Source organism: Muscardinus avellanarius (genome assembly GCF_963383645.1).
Source record: "Muscardinus avellanarius genome assembly, chromosome: 16".
In the NCBI taxonomy this organism is placed as follows: Eukaryota; Metazoa; Chordata; class Mammalia; order Rodentia; family Gliridae; genus Muscardinus; species Muscardinus avellanarius.
Genome location: NC_137802.1, coordinates 46,363,210 through 46,378,123, shown reverse-complemented (window position 1 = coordinate 46,378,123; position 14,914 = coordinate 46,363,210).

Below are 14,914 nucleotides of genomic sequence, written 5' to 3'. Positions count from 1 at the left end.
ATTCTTTATTTTAAAACATGGCCGGGCGTGGTGGCGCATGCTTGTAATCTCAGCATTGGGAGGCTGAGACCAGAGGATCACGGTTCACGGACAGCCTCAGCTACTCAGTGAGGCTCTCTGCAACTTAATGAGACTGTTTCAAATAAATAATAAAAAACAGGGCAGGGGGTGTAGCTCGGAGGTCAAATGCCCCTGGGTTCCATCCCCAGACCTGCCAAAATAAATAAATAAATAAATAAATAAACAAATAAATAAATAAATAACATGATCTCACTGGTTGCAAAGAGCCTAAGTAGCTGAGGCTGTTCATGAACCATGATCCTCCAGTCTCAGCCTCCCAAATGCTGGGTTTACAAGTATGGGCCACCTCGCACAGCTTGGCTCAAGCTCACTGGGATTTAGCGGCAGGCTAGAATGGGGGACTCAAGTATTTACCCTTTCACCTTAGGAACCCAGAGGAAGGCTTGGTAGTTACAGTCCTATCCTTAAGAGTGAGACCCAAGCCTCCTCCTCAGAAGAGGGGGTGCTGCTTTCTGTCTCCTCCATCAGCACGGAGCCCTATGCCGCGCATGCTGTGTCTCTACCACACAAGGCATGCACCGGCTTTGTCTCCCAAGGTCCCTTCTTAGACCAGACTAAGGGCTCCTGGGAGGAGCGAAGGGGCGGTCTGCCTCCCTGCGCGGTGAGGCTTCCTACAGTTAGGGCTCTGTCTCACTGCAGACTGGGGATTCCGGGAATGCTTTTGTGTGTTGGGGAGGTGAGGAGAGGGTACTGGAACCCAGAGGCATTCTACTTCCCAACTATACCCCTCAGCCCCATTTTATTCTTTTATTTTGAAACAGGGTCTCATTAAGTTTCAGAGGGACTTCAATAAATTGCTCAAGCTATCCACGGACTTGGAACTCCCCTGTCTCAGCCTCCCAAGTACTGGGATCACAAGCATGCACCCTCGGTGCGCACCCTGGGGGCCCCTCAGCTCCAGGAATGCTTTTCTGTGCCTTTCTCCAAGCACTTAGCGCGTGACTCAGTCCACAGAGGCAGGGTGCAGGTTGTGTTTGGGCAGACTCTAAGGCCTTCTCCCAGGGCTCCCCCTCTTCCACTCTCCCTGGCGCACCAAGCTCACCCTCTTCCTATGCAAAGCCCCTCCGCTTCCCGGGTGGACTCGCTGGCCTGGGAGCAGATCCAGCGTGAAGTTAAGTGCCTGTGTGGGATGAGAGGTCCCTGGCCCTAGGAAGGACACTCACCTCCGCCTCCTAGAAACCTACCCTGCCCACACACCTGCCGCTCACCACCTAGAAAAACTCCTCCCGGAGCAAGCTCACCAAGTTCCATTTCCAGGCTACTAATGGGCAGAGATTAGATGTCAATCCAGACTTGACCTCCAGAGCGGTGTGGGGGCTGCAGTCTCTGGCTTCCTGCCGAGCAACAGGTAATGGGCTCCAGGGCTTGTGCTCCAGGCTGAAAGCACAGGGTATCCGAGGAAATGAACCCTGGGACCCCCAAGTTTGGTGCCGCACCAGTCAAGGGTGCTTTGGTGGGGTCCAAGGACTGTGAACTCTGACTGGGTCCTCTGTGGGTATGTTTTGGGGGTGAGCTCTCGGAAGGCCAGTTGTGCTCCTTATGTGCCCATCCTGGCCCATTCTGCAACCATCTACTAGTCCCCCTCCATTTTTTTTTTTTTTTTTTTTTTTTGCAGTACTGGGGATGGAACCCAGGGCATTCTACCTCTGAGCTACACCCCAAGTCCTATCTATCTTTCTTTCTTTTTTTTTTTTTTTTTTTTGGTGGTACTGGGGGTGGAACCCAGAGGCGTTCTACCTCCGGGCTATACTCCCAGACCTTTTTTATATTTTATTTGGAAACAGGGTCTCACTAAGTTGCTGAAAGCCTCACTAAGTAGCTGAGGCTGGATTCAAACCCCTGCGATCCTCCTGTCTCAGCCTCCCAGGGGCGGGGATTACAAGCATGCACCACCACGCCCAGCTTCCTTCCTTCCTTCCTTCCTTCCTTCCTTCCTTCCTTCCTCCCTCCCTCCCTCCCTCCCTCCCTCTTTCTTTCTTTCTTTCTTTCATTCTTTCTTTCTTTCTTGCAGGTCTGGGGATGCCAGGGGCATTCAACCTCTGAGCTTCACCCCCTGCCCTATTTTTTTTTATTATTCTTTATTTTGAAACCGGGTCTCACTGAGTTGCAGAGGGCCACACTAAGTAGCTGAGACTGTCCGCGAAGTGTGATCCTCCAGTCTCAGCCTCCGGAATGCTGAGATTACAAACATGAGCCACCACACCCGGCTTATTCTTTATTTTGAAACAGGGTCTTACTGAGTTGCAGAGAGCCTCACTAAGTAGTACTGAGGCTGCCCTCAAACCGCAATCCTCCTGTCTTAGTCTCCCAAATGCTGGGATTACAAGGGTGTGCCAACACACCTGGTTTTTTGTTTTTTTTTTTTAAGTATATATACTGGGATTGAACCTAGGGGCATTCTACTACCAAGCTACACTCCCGGCTCCTTTTTTTTCTCTCTCTCCTTCCTTTTCTTCCTTCTTTCCTTACTTCCAGAGGCATTCTACTTTTGATCTATACCCCAGCCCTATTTTATTTTCATTTTGAAGCAGGGTATCCCTAGGTTGATAAGACTACTTACAGAGGCTGTCCTTGAACCTATGATCCTCTTGTATCAGCTTCCCAAATACTGGGATTACAGGCATAGACCACCACGCTTCTGTGTGTGTGTGTGTGTGTGTGTGTGTGTGTGTTTTGGTGTTATTGGGGATGGAACCCAGGGGCCTTCTACCTCCAGGCTACACTCCCAGACCTATTTTTATATTTTATTTGGAAACAGGGCCTCTTTAACAAGCCGAAGCTGGCTTCGAACCTGCGCGATCCTCCTGTCTCAGCCTCCCAAGTGCAGGGATTACAAGCGTGCGCCACCACGCCCGACTGGCGTATTTCATTTTGAAACAGGGTCTCACTAAGTTGCTGAGGCTTTCCTCAAACCTGCCATCCTCTTGTCTCAGCTTCCAAGTGCTGCGATTGCATTCATGTGCCATCATGCCGGGCTCCTAGTTCCCCTTTGATCTTTGGCCTTCAGGTCCCAAAATGGACAAACAGACCAGAGAGGATGTGGCTTGGGCCCTGGGAGGGGCGGAGGGGGTGGAGGGGGCCCGACAAGCCCACTCTGTTCGGCTAGCTCTGCGCTCCTCGGGATCAGCAGGACAACGTGGGGAGAGCTAGAGGAGAAGATCAGAGAGGCCCAAGACCCGGGGAGTGTCCACAGGCCCCCACAGGGCAAGTGAGAGGCAGAAAATGGAAGAGATGGGCCTTGGAAAGCTTCTGCGGATTGGAAGGGCGAATTGGAAGGGCCGGATGGAGGTTTTGTGGATTTACTTTGGTTTAGTTTGGTGTTTTGTTTGTAGTGATAGGGATCATGCCCAGGGCTTTGAAAGTGGCAAGCAAGCTTTGGTGTGGAGGCACAGGCTTGTAATCCCAGTACTTGGGAGGCTGAGGTAGGAGGATCACAGGTTCCTGGCCAGCCTCAGCCTCGGCTACTCAATGAGGTGCGTCCCACCTTAGTGAGACCCTGTTTCTTTTCCTTTTTCTTTTTCTTTTTTTCTTTTTTCTTTCTTTTTTTTTTTTTTTTTTTTTTTGTGTGTGTGTGTGTGGTACTGGGGATAGAACCCAGGGGCATTCTATCTCCAAGCTATACCCCCAGCCTATTTTCTATTCTTTATTTTGAAACAGGGTCTCAGTGAGTTGCAAAAGGACCTCACTAAGGATAACACGGGTTCGAAGCCAGCCTCAGCTACTTAGTGAGCCTTTCAGCAACTTAGTGAGACCCTGTTTCCAAATAAAATATGAAAAAGGTCTTGGAGTATAGCCCGGAGGTAGAAAGCCTCTGGGTTCCACACCCAGTACCACCAAAAAATAAAAAAATAATAAAAAGGACCTCACTAAGTAGATAAGGCTGGCCTGTCTCAGTGTTCCAAATGCTGTGATTACAAGTGTGTACCACCATGCCCAGCAACACCCTGTTTCAAAATAATTAGCTGGGTGTGGTGGTGCACGCTTGTAATCCCTGTGCTTGGGAGGTGGAGACTGGAGGATCGCGCAGGTTCGAAGCCAGCTGTGCTGGCTTAAGAGACCCTGTTTCCAAATAATTTTAAAAAATGTATAAAATAGGTCTGGGAGGCCAGGCGTGGTGGCGCACTCTTGTAATCCCAGCATTTGGGAGGCTGAGACCAGAGGATCGTGGTTTGCGGACAGCCTCAGCTACTTAGTGAGGCCCTTCACAACTCAGTGAGACCTGGTTTCAAAATAAAGACTAAAAAATTGGGCAGGGGGTGTAGCTCGGAGATCAAATGCCTCTGGGTTCCATCCCCAGACCCACAAAGAAAAAAAAGAAAAAAGAAAGAAAGAAAGGAAGGAAGGAAGGAAGGAAGGAAGGAAGAAGCAAGCCAGGAGTTGGGCGTGGTGGCGCACGCTTGTAATCCCTGCGCTTGGGAGGCTGAGACAGGAGGATTGCATAGGTTCAAAGCCAGCCTCAGCTACTTAGTAAGGTTCTCGGCAACTTAGTGAGACCCTATTTCCAAAGAAAATATAAAATAGGTCTGAGAGTGTAGACCAGAGGTAGAAGGCCCCTGGGTTCCATTCCCACTACCACAAAACAAAACAAAACAAAACAAAAACACTTCCATAATGCCAGGCATGTGGTGTTGGTGTGTGCTTGCAATCCCAGTTATTGGGAAGCTGAGGCCGGAGGATCATAGGTTTTAGGGCAGCCTCGGCAAGTAGTGAAACTGATCAACCTAGTGAGACTCTGTTTCAAAATCAAAATAAGTAATGCTGGGCGTGGTGGCGCAGGTTTGTAATCCCAGCTGGGTGTGGTGGCGCACGCTTGTAATCCCAGCATTTGGGAGGCTGAGACCAGAGGATCGCGGTTCACGGACAGCCTCAGCTACTTAGTGAGGCCCTCTGCAACTCAGTGAGACCCGGTTTCAAAATAATGAATAAAAAATAGGGCAAGCCGGGTGTGGTGGCGCACGCTTGTAATTCCTGCGCTTGGGAGGCTGAGACAGGAGGATCGCACAGGTTCGAAGACAGCCTCGGCTACTTAGTGAGACCCTGTTTCCAAATAAAATATAAAAAAAATAGGTCTGGGAGTATAGCCCGGAGGTAGAAAGCCTCTAGGTTCCACCCCTAGTACCACCAAAAAATAAATAATAAATAATAAATAATAAAAATAAAATAATGGAGGGGAAACCTTAGAGATAGAAAACAAAAAAAAATTAAAAAAAAAATAGGGCAGAGGGTGTAGCTCAGAGGTCGAATGAGGTCCGGGCTATACTCCCAGACCCATTTTATATTTTATTTGGAAACAGGGTCTCACTAAGTTGCTGAGAGCCTCACTAAGTAGCTGAGGCTGGCTTCAAACCACGCCTGGCTTCAAAATAAGTAAATTTAAAAAATAGGGTTGGAGCCGGGCATGGTGGCACACGCTTGGAATCCCAGAATTTAGGAGGCTGAGACTATATGATCTCGGTTCATGGACAGCCTTAGTTTACTTAGTGAGGCTCTTTGGAATTCAGTGACACCCTGTTTCAAAATAAAGACTAAAAAATAGGGCTGGGTCTGTAAGTTGGAGGTAGAATGCCCCTGGGTTTCATCCCCAGTACTGCAAAAAAAAAAAAAAAAAAAAATAGGGCTGAGAGTGTAGCAGCTCTGAGGTAGCTCTGAGATAGACTGACCCTGGGTTTAATCCCCACATCTAATCTACACACACACACACACACACACACACACACACACACACACACACATTGAATTTGCAGCTCAGCCCGCCCCCTGGCCACTGTGTCTTGACCTATGGCCTCCTCCGCTGAACGGAGGGGAGGAAAGTGGGAGGCAGCAGCCATCTCCCCAGCTCAGCCACAGAGAATTTCAGAATGTGAGAGGACACAGGATAGGAGGCAGGAAGACACCCCACTGGCCCCACCTCCGACAGTGGGGATTTGGGGCAGTCTGGATGTTAAGGGCTCACAGAGTGAGTGAGGAAGGGGTGAAGGGCCAGAGAAGCGGCCTCCTGCCTCTCAGCCTGCAGGAACTCAGGTCTGGAGGGCCCCACAAAGGCTCCTGTGTCCAGGGGTTTGTCCAGGGCAGCCTTGTTTCGAGGTGGGGCTGTGGGAGCTGAGGGGCCCTGAGGCGCTGACGTCATCGGTGGGGACTTTACTCAGTGTTGGGTTCATAGTTGGTCTTGGTACTGGGGATGGAATGTCCCTAACCCAGGGACATTCTACCTCCGAGCTACACCCCCTGCCCTATTTTTTTTATTCTTTATTTTGAAACAGGGTCTCACTAAGTTGCAGAAGGCCTCACTAAATAGCTGAGGCTGCCCACGAACCGTGATCCTCCTATCTCAGCCTCCTGAATGCTGGGATTACGAGCGTGTGCCACCATGCCAGGCTAGTCTTTTTTATTTTTGAAACAGGTTCTCATTGAGTTGTGAAGGGCCTCTCTAGGTAGCTGAGGCTGTCCATGAATCATCCTCTGGTCTCAGCCTCCTCAAATGCTAGGATTACAAGCATACTTCACCACGCCCACCCCAGCCCTATTTTTTATTCTTTTTTTTTTTTTTTGCGGGTTTGGGGATGGAACCCAGGGGCATTTGACCTCTGAGCTACACCCCCCGCCCTATTTTTTAGTCTTTATTTTGAAACAGGGTCTCACTGAGTTGCAGAGGGCCTCACTAAGTAGCTGAAGCTGTCTGCGAACCTTGATTCTCAGGTGTCGGCCTCTCAAATGTTGGGATTACAAGCTTGCGCCACCAAGCCCGGCCAATTTTTCATTCTTTATATTGAAACAGGGTCTCACTGAGTTGCAAATGGCCTCACTAAGTAGTAGCTGAGGCTGTCCTCAAACAGATCCTCCTGTCTCAGCCTCCCAAATTCTGGTATTACAAGTATATGCCACCATTCCCGGCTTCTCAGCCCAATTTTATTTTATTTTCATTTTATTTTATTTTATTTTTTATTTTGTGGTACTGGGGGTGGAACCCAGGGGCTTTTCTACCTCTGAGCTATATTCCCAGACCTATTTTATACTTTATTTGCAAACGGGCATCTCACTAAGTTGTGGAGAGCCTCACTAAGTAGCTGAGGCTGTTTTTTTTTTAATGTGATTTTAAAATTTTTTTAATTAATTAAAAAAATTTTTTTTTTTTTTGGTGGTACTGGGGTTCCTGGAAGCCCTTCTACCTCCGGGCTACTCCCAGACCTATTTTTATATTTTTATTTGGAAACAGGGTCTCTTAAGCCAGTGCGGCTGGCTTCAAACCTGCAAGATCCTCCTGTCTCCACCTCCCAAGTGCCGGGATTACAAGCGTGCGCCACCACGCCCGGCACGTTGAGGCTGGTTTTGAACCTGTGGATCCTCCTGTCTCTGCCTCCCAAGCGCGGGGATTACAAGCGTGTGCCACCACGCCCAGTCTTATTTTTATTTTAAAATAGAAGTCTGGGGCCGGGCATGGTGGCACACGCTTGTAATCCCCGCGCTTGGGAGGCAGAGACAGGAGGATCGCGCAGGTTCGAAGCCAGCCGCGCACGCTGGTTTAGGAGACCCTGTTTCCAAATATAAAATGTAAAAATAGGTCTGGGAGTGTAGCTCCAGAGGTAGAAGGGCTTCCAGGAACCCCAGTACCACCAAAAAAAAAAATAGAAGTCTGGGCATAGTGGTGCATGCTTGAAATCCCAGTATTTGGGAGGCGGAGACTGCAGGATTACAGTTTGTGGAAAACCTCAGCTACTTGGTCAGGCCCTTCGCAATTCAGTGAGACCCTGTTTCAAAAATAAGGTGACTATCGGGTGTGGTGGTACACCTTTATAATCCCGAGCTTGGTGAGACAGGAGGATCCCACGGGTTCGAAGCTAACCACAGCTACTCAGTGAGGCTCTCAGCAACTTAGTGGGACCCTGTTTCCAAATAAAGTATAAAATAGGTCTGGGAGTATAGCCCAGAGGTAGAAAGCCTCTGGGTTCCACTCCCAGTACCACCAAAAAAAGAAGAAAAAAAAATAATAAGGTGACTAAAGCCAGGCATGGTGGCACACGCTTGTAATCCCAGCATTCTTTTTTTTTTTTCTTTCTTTTTGGTGGTAGGGAATGGAACCCAGGGGCCTTCTACCTCCGGGCTACAGTCCCAGACCTATTTTATGTTTTATTTGGAAACAGGGTCTCTTAAACCAGCTGAGGCTGCCTTTGAACCTGCGCAATCCTCCTGTCTCAGCCTCCCAAGCGTGGGGATTACAAGCGTTCACCACCACGCCCAGCTGTAATCCCAGCATTCTGGAGGCTAAAACCAGGGGATCGCAGTTTGTAGACAGCCTCAGCTACTCAGTGAGGCCCTCCAGTGAGACCCGGTTTCAAAAATAAAAAAAGAATAAAAAATAGGGCAGAGGTGTAGCTCGAAGATTAAATGCCCCTGGGTTCCATCGCCAGACCCACACACACACACACACACACAAATAATAATAATAATAGGGCTGGGGATGCAGCTGGGAGGTAGAATGCCCCTGGGTTCCACCCCTAGTACCAGCAAAAAAAAAAAAAAAAAAGAATAAAAAATTGGGCTGGGTGTTCTATCCCCAGTACTGCAAAATAAATAAATAAATAAAAATAAATATAAATTAATTAATTAATTAATTAATGTGTGTAACATCACGCCCTGCACGTGTGGTGCTGGGGATGGAATGCAGGCGCTCTCCCACTGGGTTACATATATCCCCAGCCCATTTCATTTTTTATTTTGAGACAAGGTCTCCCTGGTTTGCTTTTGATCCTCAACCTCCCAGGCTGTTTCGATTCCACTGTGCTGCCCACACTCTTTCCTCCTTTATATTGATTTATTGGGCATTTTATCACAGTGAGGAAATTCTGACACAGCCCCTGCTGGGTTCTGAGTGGGGCCCTGGGAGGGAGAGCCAGGGAGTACAGGAACCTCCCGGGTTTGCGCCCTCCTGCAGCCCCAAGTGACTCAGGGCCACCACCTTCCCCCATGGCCAACAGAGACAGCCCGGGCCAGGGTGACTCAGCACCGCCTCAGCCTCCCTGCAGGGACTCAGCTTTTGAAGTCCCCAAGTTCTTCAAACTCATTGGTGACTCAGAAAGCCAGCCTCCCTCTGTGACCTCCTCATACCTCCAGCAGAGCAGGCCCTGAAGCAGCGGTGACTCATCTGGTCATCCTGTTCCTAGAAGGACTACCCCCTCCCAGGGACCCACAGCTGCAGTCGGGCTCCCCGCACTTTGCTCACTTAATTCTTTTTTGGATTTGCTCACTTAATCCTTTTTTGGTAGTTTTTTTTTTCAGTCCTGGGAATGGAACCCAGGGGCATTCTACCTCTGAGCTATATACCCAGCCCTATTTTAAATTAATTAATTAATTATTATTATTATCATTATTATTAGTATTGGTGGTACTGGGGTTCCTGGAAACCTTTCTACTTCCGGGCTATACTCTCAGACCCATTTTATACTTTTTTTTAAAATTTGGAAACAGGGTCTCATAAGCCAGCGTGGCTAGCTTTGAACCTGCGTGATCCTCCTGTCTCCGCCTCCCAAGCGTGGGGATTACAAGCGTGCGCCACCACACCTGGCTTATTTATTTATTTATTGGTAGTACTGGGGGTGGAACCCAGGGCCTTTTCCACCTCCGGGCTATACTCCCAGACCTATTTTATACTCTATTTGGAAACAGGGTCTCACTAAGTTGCTGAGAGCCTCACTCAGTAGCTGAGGCTGGCTTCGAACCTGCGCGATCCTCCTGTCCAAGCCTCTCAAGCGCGGGGATTACACGTGTGTGCCACCACGCCCGTCATTTTTAAAATTTTGAAACAGGTCTCACTAAGTTGTAGAGGGCTTCACTAAGTAGCTGAAGCTGTCCATGAGCCTGCAATCCTCCTGGCTCAGCCTCCCAATCACTGGGATGACAAACCTGTGTACCACGCCCAGTTTTGGCTAGCTCTAAACTGAAGGTAACAATGAAGTTTGCCAGGGCAGCCTGACCCAGAAGTGTCGGGTCAGTGCCTCACTTAATAGAAGGCATCCCACAAGTGTCGGCTGGTGGTATTCTCTAGAATGATCTCTAGAGAAATTAAATGAAAATTGAATTAATTAAAATTAACGAAATTATATAAAATGTACTAAACGGGGCCTGCTGTCACACGCCTGTAATCCCAGTACTTGGGAGGCTGAGGCAGGAAGATTGCAGGTTTGAGGACAGCCTCAGCGAGTAATGAGACCCTCAACAATCTAGTGATACCCTACTTCAAAATAAAAATAAAATAGGACTGGGGGTGTGGGTAGAATGCCTCTGGAGTCAAACCCCCAAAAAACGAAAGACCAAACCTAGTTCTGGACGTGAGAAGTGACATGCTCCCGGCACTTGAGTTCAGTGTTGGTTTCACCAGCCTTCCTGGTTCACTGTGGGCAGCCTGTGGCTGTGAGCACCGGGCGGGGCAGGCGATCATGACTACCTGGGGGGGGGGGGGCACCACCATATAATGAGGCTGAGAATAAGTTGGGCAACACTGTTGTTGTGTTATGGAAGATGCTTGATCTGGGGTGTAGCTCAGAGGTAGAATGCTCCTGGGTTCAATCCCAGTACAAAAAAACAAACAAAAAATACAGAAAGAAAGAAAGAAAGAAAGAAAGAAAGAAAGAAAGGAAATATATCATTGTTATGAAGCATATAAATTGTTTCAGTCTCCCAAGCACCGGGATTACAGGAGTACACCATGATATCCAGCTCAGATCAGTATTTTTATTTTATTTTATTTTATTTTATTTTATTTTATTTTATGGTACTGGAGATTGAACCCAAGGGCATTCTACCTCCAAGCTACACTCCCAGTCCTATTTTATTTTTATTTTGAAGCGGTCTCGCTAGTTTGCTGAGTCCCACTACTTGTTGAGGCTGTCCTTAAACTTGAAGCACTCCTGTCTCAGCCTCCCAAGTACAGAGATCACAGGATAGCCCCCCCCCAATAAGCATCCTTTAGATTCATTTATGTTGCAGTGTGATCAACAGTCTGTTCAATTTTAGAGTTGAGTAGTATTCTTCCTTCTTATGAGTAAAATCACAAATTTGCTTATCTATTCACAATTTTTTTTTTTTTTTGGTGGGTCTGGGGATGGAACCCAGAGGCATTTGACCTCCAAGCTACATCCCCTGCCCAATTTTTTATTCTTTATTTTAAAATAGGGTCTCACTGAGTTGAGGAGGGCCTCATTAAGTAGCTGAGGCTGTCCACGAACCAGGAACTGCGATCCTCAGGTCTCAGTGTCCCAAATGCTGGGACTACAAGCATGCACCACCACGCCCAGCTTGTTTTGTTTTGTTTTTTTTTGTAGGATTGAACTCAAGGGGATTCACCGGGCGTGGTGGCGCACGCTTGTAATCCCCGCGCTTGGGAGGCTGAGACAGGAGGATCACACAGGTTCGAAGCCAGCCTCAGCTACTTAGTGAGGCTCTCAGCAACTTAGTGAGACCCTGTTTCAAAATAAAGAATTAAAAAATAGGGCAGGGGTTATAGCTTGGAGGTCAAATGCCCCTGGGTTCCATCTGCAGACCTGAAAATTAAATAAATAAATAAATAAATAAATAAATAAATAAATAGCAGGAGTGGTGCGCACGCTTATAATCCCACCATTCCAGCATTTGGGAGGCTGAGGATCGCGGTTCACGGACAGCCTCAGCTACTTAGTGAGGCCCTCTGCAACTTAGTGAGACCCTCTTTCAAAATAAAGAATAAAAAATAGGGCAGGGGATGTAGCTTGAAGGTAGAATACCCCTGGGTTCTATCCCCAGACCCACCCCCCAAAAAAAGAAAAAATTAATTAGGGCTGGAGGTATACTTGGAGGTAGAGTGCCACGGGTTTCACCCCAGCACTGGAAAATAAAATAAAATAAAACAGGGCTCAGGGTGTAACTGAAAAGGTAGAATAGCTCTGGATTCAACCTTTAGTACCAATTAAAAAGAAAAAAAGAAAAAAAAGAAAAAGAAAAGGGCTAGGGGTACAGGGGTGTATCTCAGAGGTAGAATGTCCCAGGGTGCAGTTCCTGGTACTAAAACAACAATGGCCACAAACAAAAATAACAAAGCCATTTGGCGCTGGAGAAATAATAAGGAGGTCCCAGGTGGTAGGACTCGCAGGAACCACTCAGAGAAAGGAAGCAACTCAGGTCCTGCGGTCCTGCGGGTGGTGATGTCACAGCGGGAGGGAGTGGGTTTCTCCCTCCTTCCTGTCTACAAGATGCAGGACAACCCAGCCAGGTGTGAACTGCAGCGCTTGCTCCCCGGTGTTTATGGCAGGGCACTAGATTTCCAGCATGTATTATCCCTATTCATTATGAATAGAGGTAGATAGTTTTGTTTGTTTGTTTGTTTTTTATTTTATTTTATTTTTTGTGGGTCTGGGGATGGAACCCAGGGGCATTCTACCTTCGAGCTACACCCCCTGTCCTATTTTTTATTCTTTATTTTGAAACCGGGTCTCACTGAGTTGCAGAGGGCCTCACTAAGTAGCTGAGGCTGTCCGCGAACCGCGATCCTCCAGGTCTCAGCCTCCCGAATGCTGGGATTACAAGCGTGCGCCACCACGCCCGGCCAGGTAGATAGTTAATGAGCCTTTTAGCTAAAGTCGAGGCACCTCCGTGGCGATCAGGGTGAGTTGCTGCTAATCTCAACCCTGAATGCTAAAGGAAGATGGGAGGAGATTGCCTGGTAGCATCTTCTGGGGCAGTGGGTGATTCCAAAGAATTCCTTATTTGACTTCTGCAAGGACTCCAGGATGTTCACTTCAATATTCATTTTACTTTTATTTTTGTACTGGAGATGAAACCCAGGTTGTTCTATCACAAGTTATACACCTCTTCCTTCCTTCCTTCCTTCCTTCCTTCCTTCCTTCCTTCCTTCCTTCCTCCCTTCCCTTCCCCCTCCCTCCCCTCCCTTTCCCTCCCTTCTTCTCTCTCTCTTTCTTTCATTTTTTCTTTCAGTACTGGGGATGGAACTCAGGGGCATTCAACCTCAGAACTCCACCCCCTTTGCCCTATTTTTTATTCTTTATTTTGAAACAGGGTCTCACTAAGTTGCAGAGGGCCTTACTAAGTAGCTGAAGCTGTCCAGGAACTGAAATCCTCCAGTCTCAGCCTCCCGAATGCTGGGATTACAAGCCTGTGCCACCATAACCGATTTATTTTTTATTTTGAAACAGAGTTTCCCTAAATTGCTGAATAAGTAGTGGGATTAGCTCTAATAGTCCTGAGTTCCATCCCCAGTATCACACACACAAAAAAAGAGCCAGGTGTGGTGGCATACACTTGTAATCCTAGTACTTGGGAGTCTGAGACTGGAGGATTGCAGGCTCCTGGCCAGCCTCTACTTAGTGAGGCCCCTCTGCAACTTATTCAGACTTTGTTTTGAAATAAAGAATTGTGAACTTGAGCGTGGTGGCGCACGCTTGTAATTCCAGCATTCGGGAGGCTGAGACCTGAGGATCGCGGTTCGCGGTCAGCCTTAGCTACTTAGGCCCTCCGCAACTCAGTGAGACCCTGTTTCAAAATAAAGAATAAAAAATAGGGCAGGGATGTAGCTTGGAGGCCAAATGCCCTGGGTTTCATCCCTAGACCCGAAAATAAATAAATACTAAAGAATTGTGTGGAATGGCATGTGGGAGGCTGAGACAGGAGGATCATAATTTGTGGACAGCCTCACTAAGGCATTCTGCAATTTGGTGAGACCCTGTTTCAAAATGAAGAATAAAAAATAGGGCTGGGGGTGTAGCTCAGAGGTAGAATAGCCCTTGGTTTCATCCCCAGTGTCACAAGAAAGAAAGAAAGAAAGAAAGAAAGAAAGAAAGAACGAACGAACTGAAATAGGGTTGGAGGTAAAGCTCAGAGGTAGAATGCCCGCCCCTTGGTTCCCATTTCCAGTACCACAAACAAACAAACAAAAACAAATGGCCAGGCATGGTGGTGCGTGCCTGTAATCCCACTACTTATGAAGCTGAGACAGGAGGATCACAGCTTCAAGAGCCTTAGCAACTCAGTGAGACTTTCAGCAACCTAGTGAGACTATTTTTTTTTTCCGGGTCTGGGGATGGAACCCAGGGACATTCGGCCTCTGAGCTACACCCTCAGCCCTACTTTTTATTATTTATTTATTTATTTATTTATTTATATATTTATTTATTTATTGGTGGTACTGGTGTTCCTGGAAGCCCTTCTACCTCCGGGCTACACTCCCAGACCTATTTTATATTTTTATTTGGAAACAGGGTCTCCTAAACCAGCGCGTGCGGCTGGCTTCGAACCTGCGTGATCCTCCTGTCTCCCCCTCCCAAGAGCGGGGATTACCCACGCCCGGCTTTTTTTATTCTTTATTTTGAAACAGGGTCTCACAGAGTTGTGGAGGGCTTCACTAAGTAGCTCAGGCTGTCCGCAAACCGTGAACCTCTGGTCTCAGCCTCCCAAATTGTTGGGATTACAAGCGTGCTCCACCACGCCCGGCTCAAACCCTGTTTTAAACTGGGTGTGGTGGTGCACGTTTGTAATCCCAGTACTTGGGAGGCTGAGACTGGAGGACTGCCAGTTCCAGGACAGCCTCAGGAATTTAACAAGGCTCTTAGCAATTTAGTGAGATCCTGTTACCAAATCAAAAAGAATAACCCTGAGTTTATTCCCCAGTATCACCAACAAAACAAAATAACCAAACCAATCACCACCAACAATAACAAATACAAACAAAAACAGATGAAAAGCCAGGTGTAGTGGCGCACGCCTGTAATCCCTGCGCTTGGAAGGCTGACTTAGGAGGATTTCGCAGGGTTGAAGTCAGCCTCAGCAACTTAGTGAGACCCTGTATCCAAGT